We start from the raw sequence: 17,698 nt of genomic DNA, 5'->3' as shown, positions 1-17,698 counted from the left end.
CACTGTAATCTGAAATTTTTTTGCAGATATCTTGGTTCTTGCTCAATGTAATTATATATTGCTATTATTATTTAATTAAAGATAAAAAAATACATCAATTAACCTACATGATATCTAAAGTATCACAAATATCTCAAGAACTATCATTGGTTGTCTGTTTATTGTTATACAAGCCAGGACCATTCAACTGCCAAAGTGAACAAATTCTTAGTTTTCAAGTTGACGAAAGAAGAGAAATTCAAATGAACTTGACTGTCAGCCAATGATAGTAATTTTTTGCAACATTTTTGCCATTGGAACTCTCCAGAGTCTGAAGTATTTAAATCTCCAACCTATGTTAACCAGCTTGTGTGTAGTTTAAAACAGTAATAGTAGATACATGAAAGTGAATTTAAAAGCAAAGATGTATTCATTTTTAGAGAGGAAGATTGACTATAAAATAATATTAATGTGTATATGCAAATTCTCTTAGCTATGACTTCATAATTTGTAATGGTATTCAGCTTGACAATGTTTACACTTGTTAATGACTTCCTTTATGAGTGATAATTGATCTACTTCATTATCATATTAAATCCTTGATCATATGCCATTAGGTTTGATGTAATAAATGATCTGTGTGATTTTTAGTGTAATGAACTAATTAGACTAATTAAAATCAATATGTGTGCCAATATTATACTTTGAATCCAAATGCTCTTTCTTACTGTGCTGGCTTAAAATCAGCAACTCAGTAAAAAGGATCTAATGCTGATTTATGAGCACTTGAGGAACATGAGGCAGAATAAATTGCTTGTGGTAGTAGAGACAGCATTAGTGAAGTATAAGATACTAAGTGCATTGTAAGGTCAGCAATAAGGGTGTACTTACACATGTAGTTATATGGCACCTTAAACCTCCTCTTAATATATCAGAACATTTCAGCAAAATTATTTAGTTTAAATGCCAGTACGATTACTCTGCGCTTGTTCATAAATAACATTGCAAAAATACAAGCATCCCGATTAGGTAATTAGTAAAATACCTAATGAAAATATACATATTTAGTTTGAAATGTTTTTCAACAATTGATTTATTTTCTGTTAGAGTGAAAGATGTGCATTCTAAAGCAGAGGTTAAATAAAAATCAATGTGTAACTCTACAACCTTACATCATCTATTATTCATTCAGAAATCTATAGAAATTGTAAATGATAACTTTAGAGAACCTATAGATAAATTCTTCAAAATTAAGCTCCTATGTCATTTCTTTGAGGAATTCTTTCCTGATTCTCAACATTATAATATGTCCCTCACTTAAATGCTAACCAGAATGTTTCTTCTTTCTTCTTTTTTCTTTATTTACCAAATTTTTAACTTTATGATTGATTGATTAATAATAAACTTCTGGACTGTAAACTTCATAAGGATGGGACCATATTTCTGAATCTTCTCTAAGTAGGTCTAACACTGTGCCTTACTCATGAAAAGCAAAATCTGTTTCTTTAATTTTCTTTTAAAAATCCATAAATTTATTTGCTACTTCTAAATTTGAGTAAATTTTAGATTATTTTAATGGAAGCTAAATATCATACCCCATTATTCAATAGGTACTTGCAATTTTTTTTCTTTTTTTTTAGATCAGATAGCCACCCTTTCTCCCCAGAGCCTGGCACATGCCTTCCATGTTTGTTTCCTTTGATGGCCGGTAGAAGTTGAAAATACAAAAGGAAGCTGAATTGGAATGTGAAACTTTGGGCTTATTCATTCTATGCCAGATCAATAGTTACTCACTTTTTCCCTTTTACTTGACATAAGGGTTTATAGCTATCACCAGTAAATGGAATCAGTATGTAATATCTTTGGATATTTTCTTTAAAGACTTTCTTGCTAGGTTTGTTTTACCTGTGCTTCTGATGATCTAAATTATGTAGGCATTTCACGTGAAGTTTCACGTTGGGAATAATCTTTAGTGATTTGACTGTGAGGCAACATAAAGGAGAATCTCAAGGCATTTTCTCCAGCCCATTCAGAACCTGTTTCTCCTATTTCTTTTTTCTACACATTTCCTATGGCTTTCACTAATCATTTGTTTATTCATTCATTCATTAATTCATTCAAAAAACCCCACATATTTATTGAGACTTCATCCAAGGTACTATCTTGGTTCTCTGATAAAGAATATGGGGCTACCGGTCCAAAGCTATTTCTCATCTAGGAAGAAAGATATGTACATACATAGTTCTAATCTAAAATGATACATAATAAATCTTTCAGAGTCTCAAATAAATTGCAAGTAAAACTCAAAGAGGGGCCAATGACTTCTAGCAGGTTATTTGGGAAGGCTTTGTAATGGAGGTAGCATTCAAACTGAACTTTAATGACTGGAAAGAATTTTGTCAGGTTGGGATAGGAAGTGACCGTGCTAGAGAGAATGAAAAGCATAACAATCTGCCTATTCTAAAATGAGGTGAACTGTTAGAATCCAGACTACCTAGATGGATGGAGGCAGTAGTTTAAATTAGCACAAATATGAATTATAGATTATTCCTTTCTATTGCTTTTGAATATTTGAATAATTGTGAATTTCATAAATTGATATCCAATTGAGATTCTAAGTAATTTTTTAAAAATGAAGTGTAAGTGTAAGTAATATTATAGGTTGTTGAGAAGTTCTAACATATAATGAGAATCTTATGGAACACTGATTTCAAGCCATGGATTCTAATAATATTTTATCACATAAGAAAAGTGCAGTTCACTAGATTTCCTTGGTGGTGGAAGTTAGGGATAAATGGTATCGGCAATACATTAAAAGGAGACTTGTAAGGGATGCTCTTAAATCTTAGGCAAATCCTCAATATCTAACATAGGCAAGCATGGATCTCCTCTCATTGAAACTAGAACCAATCCATTCTCTTGTCTTGCTTCTCATTTCCAGAAACAGATTCTAAAGGCTACTTACTCTTCTGCTCAACACAGGAGGAAAAAACGTGTACAGGTTGTACTGTTTAATGTTATGATATGTGGAATTAGCTCAGAGCGCTGGCAGCTCCAGGTGACCACTCAAAAATGTTTACGATGATTGTTGTTGCTGTTATCTTTACATGGGGGTCTAGGAGAAGACTTTGAATACTCAGTTGTGACATTGTTGGCTTTTGTGATTTAAGCAAATAGCTTCAACTTTCAAAGTCTCAGCAACATGTTTAAAATGGAGGTTTTGAGCTAAGCAATAGCTGAGAGATTTTTCTTCCCATTTATATTGTTCTACGATTCCACTAGTGATCATAGTATTTTAACTCTTATGGAGATAATCGAATTTTTTAAAAACACCATTTTTTTAGAGAATAATCCTCTAGTGGAATTTTTTTTTTTTTTTTAAAGATTTTATTTATTTATCTGACAGAGAGAGAGACAGCGAGAGAGGGAACACAAGCAGGGGGAGTGGGAGAGGGAGAAGCAGGCCTCCCGCAGAGCAGGGAGCCCGATGAGGGGCTCGATCCCATGACCCTGGGATCATGACCTGAGCCGAAGGCAGACGCTTAACGACTGAGCCACCCAGGCGCCCCTCCTCTAGTGGAATTAAAAGAATGTGATATATTAAAACAATGTATTCGTAAGATAAAATATAAATGAAATTTGGATATTTTGGGGGAATAATGTTTTGGGTAGGGAGACTGCTACATAGACAAGGTCTGCCTAGAGTCTTTCTTCTTACAGTCAGAACTAATGTTCTTACTGCATTCTTGGTTTTTTAATGTTAATTAATAACCTGCACCAGTTCCCTAAATTGCCTCTCCTCCTGTTCCTGTGTGTCTATATATCTGTTTCTCTGTATCTGTTTGTCTCTTGCCCTTCTCCTGCCTCTCAACAGATCCCTTGGCTGGAGAGGAAAGATTGTGTAAGCAAGATGCTTTACTTCATCTGACAATACTTTAAAAAAATGTTTCTAAATAGGCATACCTTTCAATCTAAATGTATTTATTCTGATAGAGAATTTATCACTTATTTGCACTATTAAGTCTTCAAGGAACAGAAGCTACATTTTTTTGTGTGTTTAACTACTTCATATCTGTGATATGATTTTTTCACAATTGTTTACTAAATGTCCCTGGTTTGTTTTTCCAGGCTATCCAGAGGTCTTTGACTTTAATTGTGGTTGCTGAGAAAAATAGAGTGGCTGGGTATTTTGCTTCAGGGCTAGTCTCTGTCATTTGATGCCAATAAATGAAAATAGGCTTAATTAACAAAACAGCAGTAATACTGTCACTGTATGCTGATTGACTTTTGCATCCATTCCTTGTCCTGTGGCGGGCCAGAGGCAGGCTGCGTGTAGATGTTAAACTGGATAGACCATTGCACTTAGGTCGTGACCTTGGGTTGGTCTTGGCTCTGCTAATGATTAGTTGTGTGATCCAGGGAAGCTCATTGAAAAGTAAGGATGATAGCATCTTCTATGCTGTAGCATTGTAGGGATGACATAAAATGCTATATGTAAAAGCAATGCATAAACTCCAAAACACTATAAAAAATTAAGATTTTATTATTAATTAGTAATTATTTTACTAATAAATTTCATTTGCATTTTTAAATGAACAAAATACATATTTTATATTGGTAGAATATGGAGGATGAAAGTTGAGAATTATAATCTGTGTACCAATGAGTGTAGATAATAAGAATAAACTCTTGGGGCACCTAGGTGGCTCAGATGGTTGAGTGTCTGCCTTTGGCTGAGGTCATGATCTCCAGGTCCTGGGATCAAGTCCTGCATTGGGCTCCCTGCTCAGTGGGGAGTCTGCTTCTGTCTCTCCCTCTGCCTTTCCTCCTGCTCATGCTGGCTCTCTCTCTCTGTGTCTCTCTGTCTCAAATGAATAAATAAAATCTTAAAAAAAATAAGAATAAACTATTTTCTGTAAAAGAGCATTGCATAATGGAAAGGCAATGAAAACAGGGGTTCCAGAAATGATATATTTTATCATATTTTGGATTGAGGTCAAATGATATGACTTGAATTTGCTGCATGTTTATGAGTTTAAAAATGTTCAGCCCTCTAATATCTAATGACTTCTTTGTTCAAAGTAACATTTTATTAACTATTTTAAATTAATGACATAAAATAGACAATTATACATTTTTCTAGAAAATCAAATATATATATAGAGAGAGAGGAAGAGAGAGGGAAAGAGAGAATATGATTAACTTTATTCAACATTCTAATACAGATGGTAAAATTATACAATTTTATATATACCTACATATACTTTAATTCCGAATGGGCAAGTGTTGTTTTTACTTTTTGTCCAACAAAAATATTCAAAAGGATTTTGGCCATACCCATAATTTCAATTTAATATATCTCACTTTTCAGTGTTGGAACTTCTATGGAAGTCAAGGAAAACTGCAATGATATATATTGTGGATCTTTAACATGTCATTTTAAACTCAAAATGTAGCTGGAATTGAGACATTTTCCAGTTGAACAGCTACACTGAATTTAGTAGCATCTTAATTTTAGTATGTTACTTTCAAAAAGACATTTTACAAAAAGAATTCAAACCACAAACATTGTTTTGTTACATGTATGGTTTGTGCTTTTTAGGAGCAGATTTTATTCATTTATTTATTTTTTGGTTTATTTATTTATTTATAAAAGATTTTATTTATTTATTCCAGAGAGAGTGTGTGAGAGTGTGGGGGCAGGAGCAGAGGGAGAGGGACAAGCAGACTCCACGCTGAGAAAGGAGCATGATGCAGGGCTCTACCTCAGGACCCTGAGATCATGACCTGGGCCAAAACCAAGAGTCAGTTGTTTAACTGACTGAGCCACTCAGGCACCCTGGGAGCAGATTTATTTTTGATGAGGTTTTGTATTTATTTTAATTCATAGATATCTTTCTTGTCTTCTTTTGTATGCTAAGTAGTATTTTGTGAATTTTTGAGACACACTGATTTTCAAATATGTCAATAGTCATGTCACTTTCAAGAGCTTTTCTTGATGATCCCCATGAAGGACCTGACCATTACCTTTCTGTGTCTACAAAGTAGACATCCCCACATGAGATGAAGTATCATCCTATCTCTGTTCTAATAGTTATGAACAATTTCTACACTTGTATACATGATTGTATCTTCATAGTATATTCCAAGTTTCTCGAGGGCAGGGCTGTATCTCATTTTCCTCACTATTCCTGGTACCTAGTTTTGGGCCTGACATTTGGTGGTTGCTCAAACAATGTTTTTGGAATAAAATAATGAAATAGAGAATAATATTTAAATGATTTCATTTATTGCTGTTAGAAAAACATTGCCAGAAAAGAAAGAATTCTAGCTTTCCAAAAACCTGTGTCTGACAAATACCAAATTCTTCATGTGTGCTAGCAACAAAGTCTTTTCATGTATCGACTCTATAATATAACATGCCACCTGACTTTTTATATATAAAAGTCACTGAATATGTGTAACATATATTTCCCAGGATTATTGTAAGAATTGAAGAAAAATTTAGCTGAGAAAGAATTTTATAATCTGTAAAATGCTATAGACATGTAGTACATAATAGAAGAAATTAGTAGAAGTAATATCAGTGAGTTATCACTGTCGTTATTATGATTGGTTTATTCTAGTGAGATGTTCAGTGCTAAAATCAGCCAGGCTTCTTATCAAGTGCAAAATCATATTTATTCTCAGTTTCATATCTGGAATACCCACTCATTCCCTTGCTTATACTGATCTTTGTAGTTTTAATGAAGTTTGCCTAAAAATCCCTTTATGGAATTTGTTAGCACTGACTTCACAGGGTATGGGTCATCTTTGTCACTATTGTGTTTGACCCATAGAATCCATGTTTGCCCTTTTTCTGATAGTAACAACCTAAACATTTGTTTCAGTGTTGTTGGAATTGCTAAGTTGCACTGCACATACCTCGCTTGGGCATGTGAACCAAAGTAGGCCATTTTTTCTTAGAAGAAATGATTTGAGCTGATTCACCTCAGTGTCTTAGATTGGCCATTGTTCCTGCCACCTAGTTCCCTAAACTGTGTGCTTTCTAATTCAGTTCTGTAGCTTTTTAAAAATCTTTTTAACATACTGGGAACCACTCCATACCTTTTCTGATAAACCTCCTCTTGATATGTTAATTTTTGTTATAAATGAGCGAAATCCCTAACTGATACTAGGTCCGTGTATCTGTTAGTATTATGATTATTTTTCCCTAATTAGAGGGAATGGTTGGCAGGAGTGTAATTTTTAACTCCTTTTGAATACTCAAAATGCTTTCCCATTGTGTTTTCTTTTGTATATATGTGTACTTATGTAATGCTGAATGCATAATTTATCAATAAATGATGACTGATTGAAGTAGAACTAGCAGGAACATGAACTTTAAGTTTTATGGCATATTTCCTGTGGCATTTAAATTATAATATCCACCTGCATTCACGCTGTTAAAAAGAATGACTCAAAGTAGCATAATTGAGAGGAAATTACTTTCACACTTCCACACTTTCCATGTTTAATAACAATCAGACACAAAATTATTGTTTCCTAAAGTCAAAATAAGTATTAGAGGTTTATGATCCAGTCCTCTTGAGTTCAGAAATAACTTAAATTTCCAACAAATAACATCACTATTTTTTAACTTTTTTTAGGCCACAAAATTAACACAGTATTTAGGTCAGAATTCTGAAGCTGTCTTCTGATCAAAATGGTATCCAGTTGTGATTTCATTGTCTAGTTAGATTGTATTTTAGTTTTTGATATTTTTCGTGGATAACGTTCTATTATATTTGGGGGGGGCTATTACCTGTGTGTATATGAGGATAAAGGGAAACAAAAATTATCATCTCACAAATTATGCTAATAAATTATGAACAGAAAAGATATCAGGGGAAAAAAAGGAACAATTTCATCACTAGGTATGAATTCTGAAAACGAAGTGTACTTTTGCCTGAAAATTAGACCAGATTTGGTGGCCTTTTAAATTACCTGATTTGGGAATGCTAAAAGATTTTTTTTTTTTTTCCCTTTTTGAAAGCACGGGTTAAAATAGGCCTCTCACCTTAAGGAGAACTTTGTGGAAAGTTCAGTGACTTCGTTTGTTGCCTGTGCCATCTTCATACTTCTATTGAATTATAGCCATATTGTGTTTATTTGTGTTATGATTACTAGTATCATTATTTTAAATTTGTGTCTCACTGCTTGCAGACTTCCTCTTGACAACAGGTAATAGACACAATGGCAGTAAAACAGTCATCATCACTGCTGGGATGAGAAACCCCTCCTCTTTGCTTTTTTTAACCTTCCTCAGCTGGGAAGTTTTGACATCTGCTGGTTGGGGACACGGCCGAGCAGCTGTCAGCAGTGGGGCATCCGCTTTGAGCAGCAGTTGGCGAGATGGCAGGGTGCCAGCTCGTACCATCTGTGCGCCTGACATTTCATTCTAATTAACAGTAGGGTTAATTGTTCTGGCAGGCTCAAATGCAGTGTCTAACATCACCCAAGGGAAACATGTACAAGTGCGGGAGTGGCAGGGAGCTGGGGACGGCATCGCGAACAAACCCATCGAGGGAGAGTGGTTAACAGCTACCGATGATTTTACTAGCTGGCCACATGCAATAAGGTGGAGGTATTTTTTATTCTGATGAATTATGCCAAGCCTGTAATGATGTAGAAGGAATCAAGCTTAGAAAGGCTGAGGCTGCTGCCTTAGGGCAATTGTGAGGGAACAATTTGCATGTTATTACTGCATATTCATACCTAATTGTGTTAGGCTTTGCTAATAGAGCAGAATGACAGTATGAAAAATCGAGCAACTGCTTTAGAGGCAACAAAGCCAATGTTTTTTTCTTCCTACACTATGAGTGCTGAATGATCATTTAGACATTTAGTTGCTCAATATGACAAGTCTACCATTTGTTAGCTTGACATATTATAATTTATAAAGCGGTATTCTAATTTTACTTTTAGTTTATTCTTCTCATTTTATACAATATTCATGATAGCAATTTGAATGGGGATATTCATAGCTATTGTGAGTAGCTGTGATTCAAATAAAACTATATTTTGTATGAAGCATTACCATTGTTTTATGATGTATTAATTTTAATGTTTAAATAGCTTTTTCATATGTTAATACAACATAAACCAAGAGTTGATGAGAAATCCTTATTATAGTGGTGCTCATTCACATTGCTATAGTTAATGTCTCAACATTTCCATTTTATAAAGACCTATTTTTAGTGTGGCTTGGACAAAGAAATTGTCAGGTGGTACAGAGCCAGCCAAAAGTCTGCTGTTTTAGAAAAGTGACTATGTACAGATTCACTGAACTTAGTATCTGATTCTGTCTTCTAAGCAGATATTCTTAAGAAATCTCAAGCACAGTAATACATTTTTTATGTTAGCCCACAATGCCTTTTGAAATCTTTTTATGGAAACTCAGAGAAGACAAAGAATTGGAAAATGTAGCTTTAGAAATCTACATTTAAAAACTGGTAAGATCTATCTTCATTCTGATTTTAATTCTTTTAGATTTGTAAGGCCATACTTGTATCCCCAAGTTGCCCCAATCTGATATTCGAATATCCATTCATTTCAAATGATAAGCCAGCTGTCATTTGTATTGCCCGCTCTAAGAGTCCAAAAAAGTTTTAGATCAAGTTAATGAATTGAGAAAAAAGTTTCAGTAGCTTTTCTGGCTAAATTATAGTACACTAAAAGGTTTAAATTCTTTTCTTATAATTTCTACTTTTTCAATTTCTAACATAATTAGTTCATAATTTATTCTAAACTTGTGTTGTATGGAGTGTTCAAAGTAAGTCAAAACTTAGCCACATGTTAGTTTGCTGTGTGTGTGTATGTGTTTACTGAAAACACAACTATTTTCCAGAATATATGTGGTTAGTTAGATAATATATAGTATAAAATCTGTCCTAACTTGTATTTAAATTTCAAACCATGGAATTATATAAATACTACATATTTGCAGCTTAATTATGTAGTAAAATATTAGAGGACTGTAATTCAAACAGTATATGATATGGCTTAGTTAATCTATGAGGCCCTAAATTTTGGCTATTGGTTGGTGCTTTTATGGCTTCAGACATAGAAATTTAGTCCCCCACATAAGATGTGTTCTATATTTGTACATTTCTGAGTTGGAGGGTAAATAGAGACTTTTCTAAATATATGAGTCATCTCTCAGCCAAGAATATACTCTTTACCCTCAGTGTGTTTTTGTCAGTTTTATACATATTTTTTTAAAAAGTGAAAGCTAATGTATCATTTTGGAATCTTATTCTAATATATCATCTAAATTTGGGCAATTATAGAACATTTCAGTTGAAATCTAAGCCTAATAAGATTTCATAGAATATAAGCCTAACTGTTGCCCCAAAGACATCATGTTGCATCAGACTGTTTTTTTTTTTTCCTACCTAACTTTTGAAGGATGAAAAACAGAACATTATCAAATAAAACAAAAATAAAAATAAAAACAACTCCCCCCAACCGCCCCCCAAGTTTGACTTGTATGAAGCAGGGGTTCTATACTACAGCAGATGATGTTTCATGATCACAGAAAGAGAAGTAACCTTGTAGTATTTTAGCATATTTTTTCTGCACCATTCTCACCTAAGGGACTGGAGGCTCATACCTTGCAAATTAGACTATTTCATGTTTGGACATCCTTAACTATAAGGGAGTGAGATATTTAATATGTTTTACTCTAAAAGTAAAAGGAAGGTACTTGAGTTAGAATTATTTTTCATTCCATAAATTAGTAAACTTCAAACATAACCTATATAGTTAAATTTTCAAATCAACAATATAACATAGCCAATAATATTTGAGGAGTATTATTTGTGAAGCAAAGTCTTTACTTTGTGTATTTTTATCTCTGCTTTTTAAAAAGATTTTATTTATTTATTTGAGAGAGAGAGCGAGAGAGAGGGAGGAAGAAGGGAGAGCATAGAGGGGTAATGAGAGGGACAAGCAGACTCGCCGCTGGGCAGAGAGCCCGACGTGGGGCTCAATCCCAGGACCCTGAGATCATGACCTGAGCCAAAGGCAGATGCTTGACTGACTGAGCCACTCAGGCGCCCTCTTCATCTTTGTTTTAAAATTAAATTTTCTGAGTGCAAATGCGTGGAGCCATTTAACGGAAGAAAGAAAACTGTCACCCTAAAACCAATAAACGTGCCTTATTTTGCTTTTTGAACCACAATCTTGATCCAGTTCCTAAAGTTTACCTCATTGTCACATTTATCATTATTATCAATGTCCAGAAGCTTTTATTACTTGTTTCTGTTCTCATTTTCTTCTGGTGGCTACTGTATAACTGAAGTCTCAATGAATGTTCCCCCCTTCCCTCTAGGAAATAACAATGGAATAAAAGCAACATTTACTGAATGACTACCATGTGCCAGAAGTGATTCTAAAATTTTGTGTTTTTTCATTTAAGCCTGACAACAACACAATAACATAGGTACTTTTGCTTTTGCCACTTTTCAGAGAAGAAAGCAAGCTTGGAGAGCAGTAATGACTTGCCCAGAATCAGACAGGTAGTTAGTGAGGAGTCAGAATTACCTTTGGAACAAGTTTTCTGAATCACTGCAATAGATACACTATCTAAACAGGTAGGTAAGGCATAGAAAGAGGAAAATATAAATACATGAGGAACACTTTAAGAAATGTATATAGTTTACTTAAAATGTTAAAAGCAGGTTTATTGTAGAGAGAATGGAAATTCAGAAATTGTTTGTTCAGAAATTGTTTGTTCAGAGGACATAAACCAAAGCTTTATACTTTGTAGCATGTCCAGATTTGGGAATTTCACAAAAGAGATAACTGGGTGTGCTTTCAGCAGAGGAGTAAGCATTGCCTAACGGTACCTATGGGGATTATTTTATTGTAAAAGGGTGTGCACATTTGGTGAGCTGTAGAAAGCCAATAGGGATGCACATGATTTTTGTCCATAGTAATGCATATTTTTTTCCAGTAGAGAGACAATTGTTTTTTGCCCCACAAAATATAACTCCAAGTGTTACATTTTATTGTCAAACATTAGAAACATCACATTTTTTTTCATTTTATATTAACAAGTTTTGTATCCATTAGCAAATTCGTTTCAGTATTCTTGCTTTCATATATATATATGTATATATATATATACATATATATATATACACACACACGCACACACATTATTGTATATGTAGCCTCTATATATACATATTATATATACACATATGCATATACATATACTTTGGTAAGCATTATGAGGTTAACAAACAGAAAGACAGAAATTGAGGTGACTAAATTTTACTGAGTGCCTGTTATGAGTCCAGGATTGGCTAAACCCTTTTCATATATTAGCCATTTTAATCCTCACCATAACTCTATGTGGTAACTATCAATTTCCCCATTTTAAATGATGAGGTGAAGAGGGGAATGAATCAATAATAGCTCTGATGTCCTGTGTTCCACCTGGTAAGGAAAGGAACCAGGGTCTGAATCTAAGTCTGATTCTACAACCCTCATTGCTAAGATCAGGACACTATATAAAAGACAAGTAAAACAGCTTAAATCAATGATTAGTAACATGATTACTATCCAACCCAAGGTAGGAATGCTCTTTTACAGTGAAAGGTAAATAACTGACAAAATAGCTGATATGTTCATTGATAAGGGCCATTGATAATGATAGTGCTCTTATACAGAAATCTCTTTCTGGGAAACCAAACGTCATTCTATCATCATTGTCTTGACTGCTTCATTTCCATAACAAGTATTGTCTTTGTCTTCAACAATTTTCCAGCTAAATTTATCTGGGATTAACTCTATAAGTTCTATCTAAAAAATTGATAGGACAGCCTCTGATAGGCAAAAGTAACTGGAATTTTTATTGATTGATTGATTTTTCTTTTTTTTTAATTTTAAAAATCAAATTTTATTAAGAAGTACATCATGACAGATGTGTAACAGAAGAGTGAGTTATTCTTTTTTTTTCTTAAGATTTTATTTATTTATTAAAGAGAGAGCATGAGAGAGAGTGGGGCAGAGGGAGAGGGAGAAGCAGACTCCCTGCTGAGCAGGGAGCCTGATGCGGAGCTTGATCCCAGCAGACTGAGATCATGACCTGAGCTGAAGGCAGACGCTTAACCAACTGAGCCACCCAGGCGTCCCAAGAGTGGGTTATTCTTTGATAGATTTGCATTGGAATTCTGGTTCTATGTGAACATGGACATGTTATTTAAAGATATGACCTTAATTGCTCTATCCAAAAAATTGGAATGAGAAGTCCTATTTGGATTTGAGGTAAGCTGGGTAAAAAAGCACTCACAAATATAAATAAGGCATTCAATAAATGGCACTTACATGTGTCAGTTTGGAGTGATATCTGGCCTTCAGAAAGGGCATCATTGTGTGATTATTTCCTTTTATTCTAAAATTTCAAGAGTTTAGAAAATATCTGAACAAAGTATATTATATATACAGATATATATACACATACAATCATTCTTATTTGTATATTAGTCAAACATTTCTGTTTTCTTTGAGAAACTATGCTTAAATTTCTAGTTTCTATATATGGAAATTTAAGCCTATCTAATTCTACAAGGAGACATATTCTCCTTGTAGAAGACATTTATATGTATTTAAAATGAAAAATTAGAGCATATACCTCTCAGTTCTCAAGTATTTTCTGAATTTAGCAAATTTTTTTTTCTGCCAAGTTAATTTAACAGATAATATCTAATGCTCACTAAATGTGTTTCTTATTGTAAGTATTTTAGTTCCAGGAAAAAGGAAATGTTATCAAGAATTTATGATTACTTTTATGTATATGTTAGTTATGTTTATAATGATACTTTCAGTTGGTAATAAACATACATACAGGTGAGTCTTATTGTGAGTGCATATTTTACTTAGTTATTTTCAGTTTTAGAGTAATTGCATGCTTTTTTTTGGTGGCTTCACTTGAGCTTTCAAAAGATTTTGACTATCTAATGACATTCTAAAAAGACAAAATTCTTTCTATCAAACAGTGCCTTAATTCATGTTTGGTACATGGAAAGGCAAATTTAAGCAGATGGGAATTGTGCCTATGGTGTGGAAGTATGGAAGGAAATGCGTTTCACAAGACTCATGACATTACTAAAATGCTATTTGTTAATTTTAAGTACCCTGTACTCTACAAACAAGCAAAGAGATTACCAGAGTAAGTTCTGTCTGTACCAATTAAATGTTAATTCACAAAGATATTTCTTACAATTCCAAAAATAGGATTAAATTTAGTGACCCCATGCATGAAGCTATTTATTTAGCACATTATTAATATCTTCGGTTAACTTTTTCATGGTATAGTATAAACAACATTTTTGTTGCTGTGGTTTTCAATCTAAGGTAATCCCTAGTTCTCAAGGCCCAATCAACCTGAAGGAACATGGAAGAGACAGACATAATTGCAAAATTAATCATTTTTGAGCCCCAACAGGCTGAAACATTGAGATTCCAGGCCTTCCAAGTCTCTGTTGTTCCCCTGACAGAATCCCAGGAGATTCACAAAGCCTCCTGGTGGATGTGAAAATTACCTTGATGTTGATCTTTGCTTTGTAACCTGGTCACTCTAATCTGCAATCTTGTTGTCCCTGTCACTTAGACTGTGGGTGTCTGACTGCAGCGTTGCCCTTGGGGCTGACCTCGCTGTCACTGTCCAAGTTACTCCCTTTGAATTCATAGTTCCTCTTGCAGTTAGCTCTTCTGCCCCTCCTTCTCCTCTTCTTCCTCCTTCTCCTTCTTGTCTTCCTTTCTCTTCCTCTTACCCTTCCTCCTCCTCTTTTTTTCTCTTCTACTTCCTCCTCCTTCTCCTTCCTTTCCCTCACATCCTCCCTCTTCCCTGCTGTCCTCCCTCCTACCCATTTTCTTTTTCTCCTCCTCTGCCTCCCCCTCCTTCACTCCCTCTTAATCTCCCTCCCTACCCTTCCTACTTCCTCCACCTCCCCCCACCTCTCTACCCCCCCACCCCCCAATTTCTTTATTCTTCTCTTCCTTCTCCTCACTTTCATTTCTCTTTTTGAAAACTGGTCTTAATGAGGGAAAGAGAAAGGATTCAATCAGGAAGTCATGTCAACTATAAAAAATAAATGTATTGAAAAAGACAGAAAGCAATTTGATATTTTTTGAGGTGTAAGTACGGTGGCATAAATGTTTGTAACACAGTTACTTTCTGCAAAGGGCCAGGGGACAAAATTAAGATCCACCACACAGCTTCCAGAACTTTTCCATGAGAGCCACTGAATATAAAGGATAGTAGGCACTGAATGAGTAAGTTTGATCAGAACCTCCACAAGGATTGGTTTCCAGCCGCTCAAGATTTTGAAGCTGAAAACTAGGAACAAGTGAGTGCTCAGTTTGGCCTGGTTTGAGGTCATAAGTTTGATGATGAAGTTTGAACCTCTCCCAGATGCTGACCATGTTAATGGTAGGACGAAGCCCCAATGCTCCAACAATCTTCATCATGATCTCCAGACTTTCTGGTTATCTGAAGCTCATTCTCTTTGTATTCCCTGGAAGGACTCATGGGAATAATATCCCACAAATCCTTGCATTTCAAAACAGGTCATCTGAGGTTTTCATGTTTAAAGATGGGTTTGGCTTGAATATAAAATTTGTGGATCCTATTTTATTTTCTTCAGTATTTAAAATGTGTTACTCCATTGACTTCTAGCATAAAGTATTGCTTTTGAAAAGTCTAATAGCGGTCTGATTTCCTTTCCTTTTAAGAGATGATCTTTTTGCTGGGAAACAAAAAAGATCTTTGAAGTCTAATAGTTTTATGAGAATATATCTTGGTGTTGGGCTTTTTAGGTCAATTTCCAGGTAAGTAGTTTTAGGTCTTTCATTTCTGGGAATTTTTCTTGAGTTATAGTTTTCAGCATTTTTTTATATTCCATTGCCGTAGATTTTATTTCAACTTGGAACAAGATGCTAATGGTTCTTTGGTAAATTTGTGTGTTTTGGTTTTCATGTAGTCATGATAACCTTAGGACGCTATAATGAATAGCATGTATCCATAAACATTTCGTGAAAGTTATATGCCCATCATCAACCTTTTGAGACACATAAATTCTGTATTTAACTTTTCATTAAGCATAAGCATTCATATTTTTTATTTCATTGTCAAAAGGGTTTACTTGCAAAAAATAAAAGTTATGCATTTCTACCATACAATTAATGACAGAATTATTGAAGTAGGTGCATTCCAACCAATGTCTATAGAGTCTGTAGTATAATATATAGTGTGTATACACATAGTATATATATATGTATGTATAATATATGTACTATAGTACTCTGCCTCTATATCTTACAAACACATCCCATGATTTCCTTCAGTATCCAAAACCATGTCAACTGGCAGCTTTGCACAAATTTCAGGCCAGGCATGGTCTGCCAACTGGTGGCCTGGCAGTGTGGTATATCTTATAGCCCAAAACATGAGACAAAGCAAAACTGGGCTGGTATGTAAATGGTGTGCAAAAGAACCCAGCATCAAATACTTCTCTCTTCACCCATGGATCCTTGAAAGAGCCTTCAGCTACTCCCCTCAGAGCATATTTATCAGTAAATACCCTGCATGTTTTCCTAGAATGTGTATTATTAGTTACATTGAATCTGGGAAGGGTCAGGCAAAGCTAATATAACTAAATTCATTGCATATGCATCTCACATAACACTGGAGAGACCATGGAAGTTTCTGGAAGTATGAGAGATATTTTATTTAATTTAATGCAACTATTGGAAATCATTGAAAAACCTGAAACAAAAAAGATACTTCCTAAAGCAGACAAACACCAGGATAATAAGTGTAAGCTGGGACATTAATTCCTGACCAAACTGGCATGTCTGATCAACACATCATATATTGAATTCCTCTATATGCATGGCTTTGTTTCTGATCTTCACATTCCCTTCCGGACTATTGCCTGAGCTGATGGCCCAAACAAGCTGATACTGTGTGTGTTCAGTCCAGGAGCTGCTGTCCTGGTTCCCGTTGGGACTCTGGTTTTATGGACATGTCTATCTTGGTTTTGATCCCAGGTGAATTTTTGATTTTCTCTTTTTATATTTTATCAATCACTGTTATGTATTTGGGGCATAGTGCAAGTGTCAAAGTACATTTATTTGCCATCTTGAGTAGAACTCTTAGAGATTTTTTTTCAGCAAAAATTCTTATTTTTTTTACATTCTGTAATATCAAAAATGCCAAAGAATAAAACATCTCTTTTATAAATTAATATAAGTTCATCACCAAATTACTTACCGAATCATCACCTTTAATTAACAAAAACTACTTAGAGGTTCTAATGTCTTTAAAAAATGAAATAAAATTTTTAGAAAAACATTATTAATTTGAAAGAATTATGCTAAAATGGAAATAAATTTCACTTTGACCATTTTCATTCATATATTTAGTTTGCATTGTAAAAAAATTTTTTTAGAATAACAATAATTCTGATTGTTGCAAAGCTAAATTATAAATTTTCTTACCAGCATATAATTAGAAATTTAACTTCTCTTACTTCACATAAGCATGCATTTCTTCTATGATCATTTTAAGCATATTAAATATGAAAGTATGTGGACTAATGAACATAGAATCACCTGAACAAAATAATAGTGAGAAATCTAATTGTTAACAAATTGTGCTTTACCC

This window comes from Halichoerus grypus, chromosome 5 (assembly GCF_964656455.1).
Source record: "Halichoerus grypus chromosome 5, mHalGry1.hap1.1, whole genome shotgun sequence".
NCBI lineage: Eukaryota > Metazoa > Chordata > Mammalia > Carnivora > Phocidae > Halichoerus > Halichoerus grypus.
The sequence above is the reverse complement of the archived record's forward strand: the minus strand, read 5'-3'. Positions refer to the sequence as shown.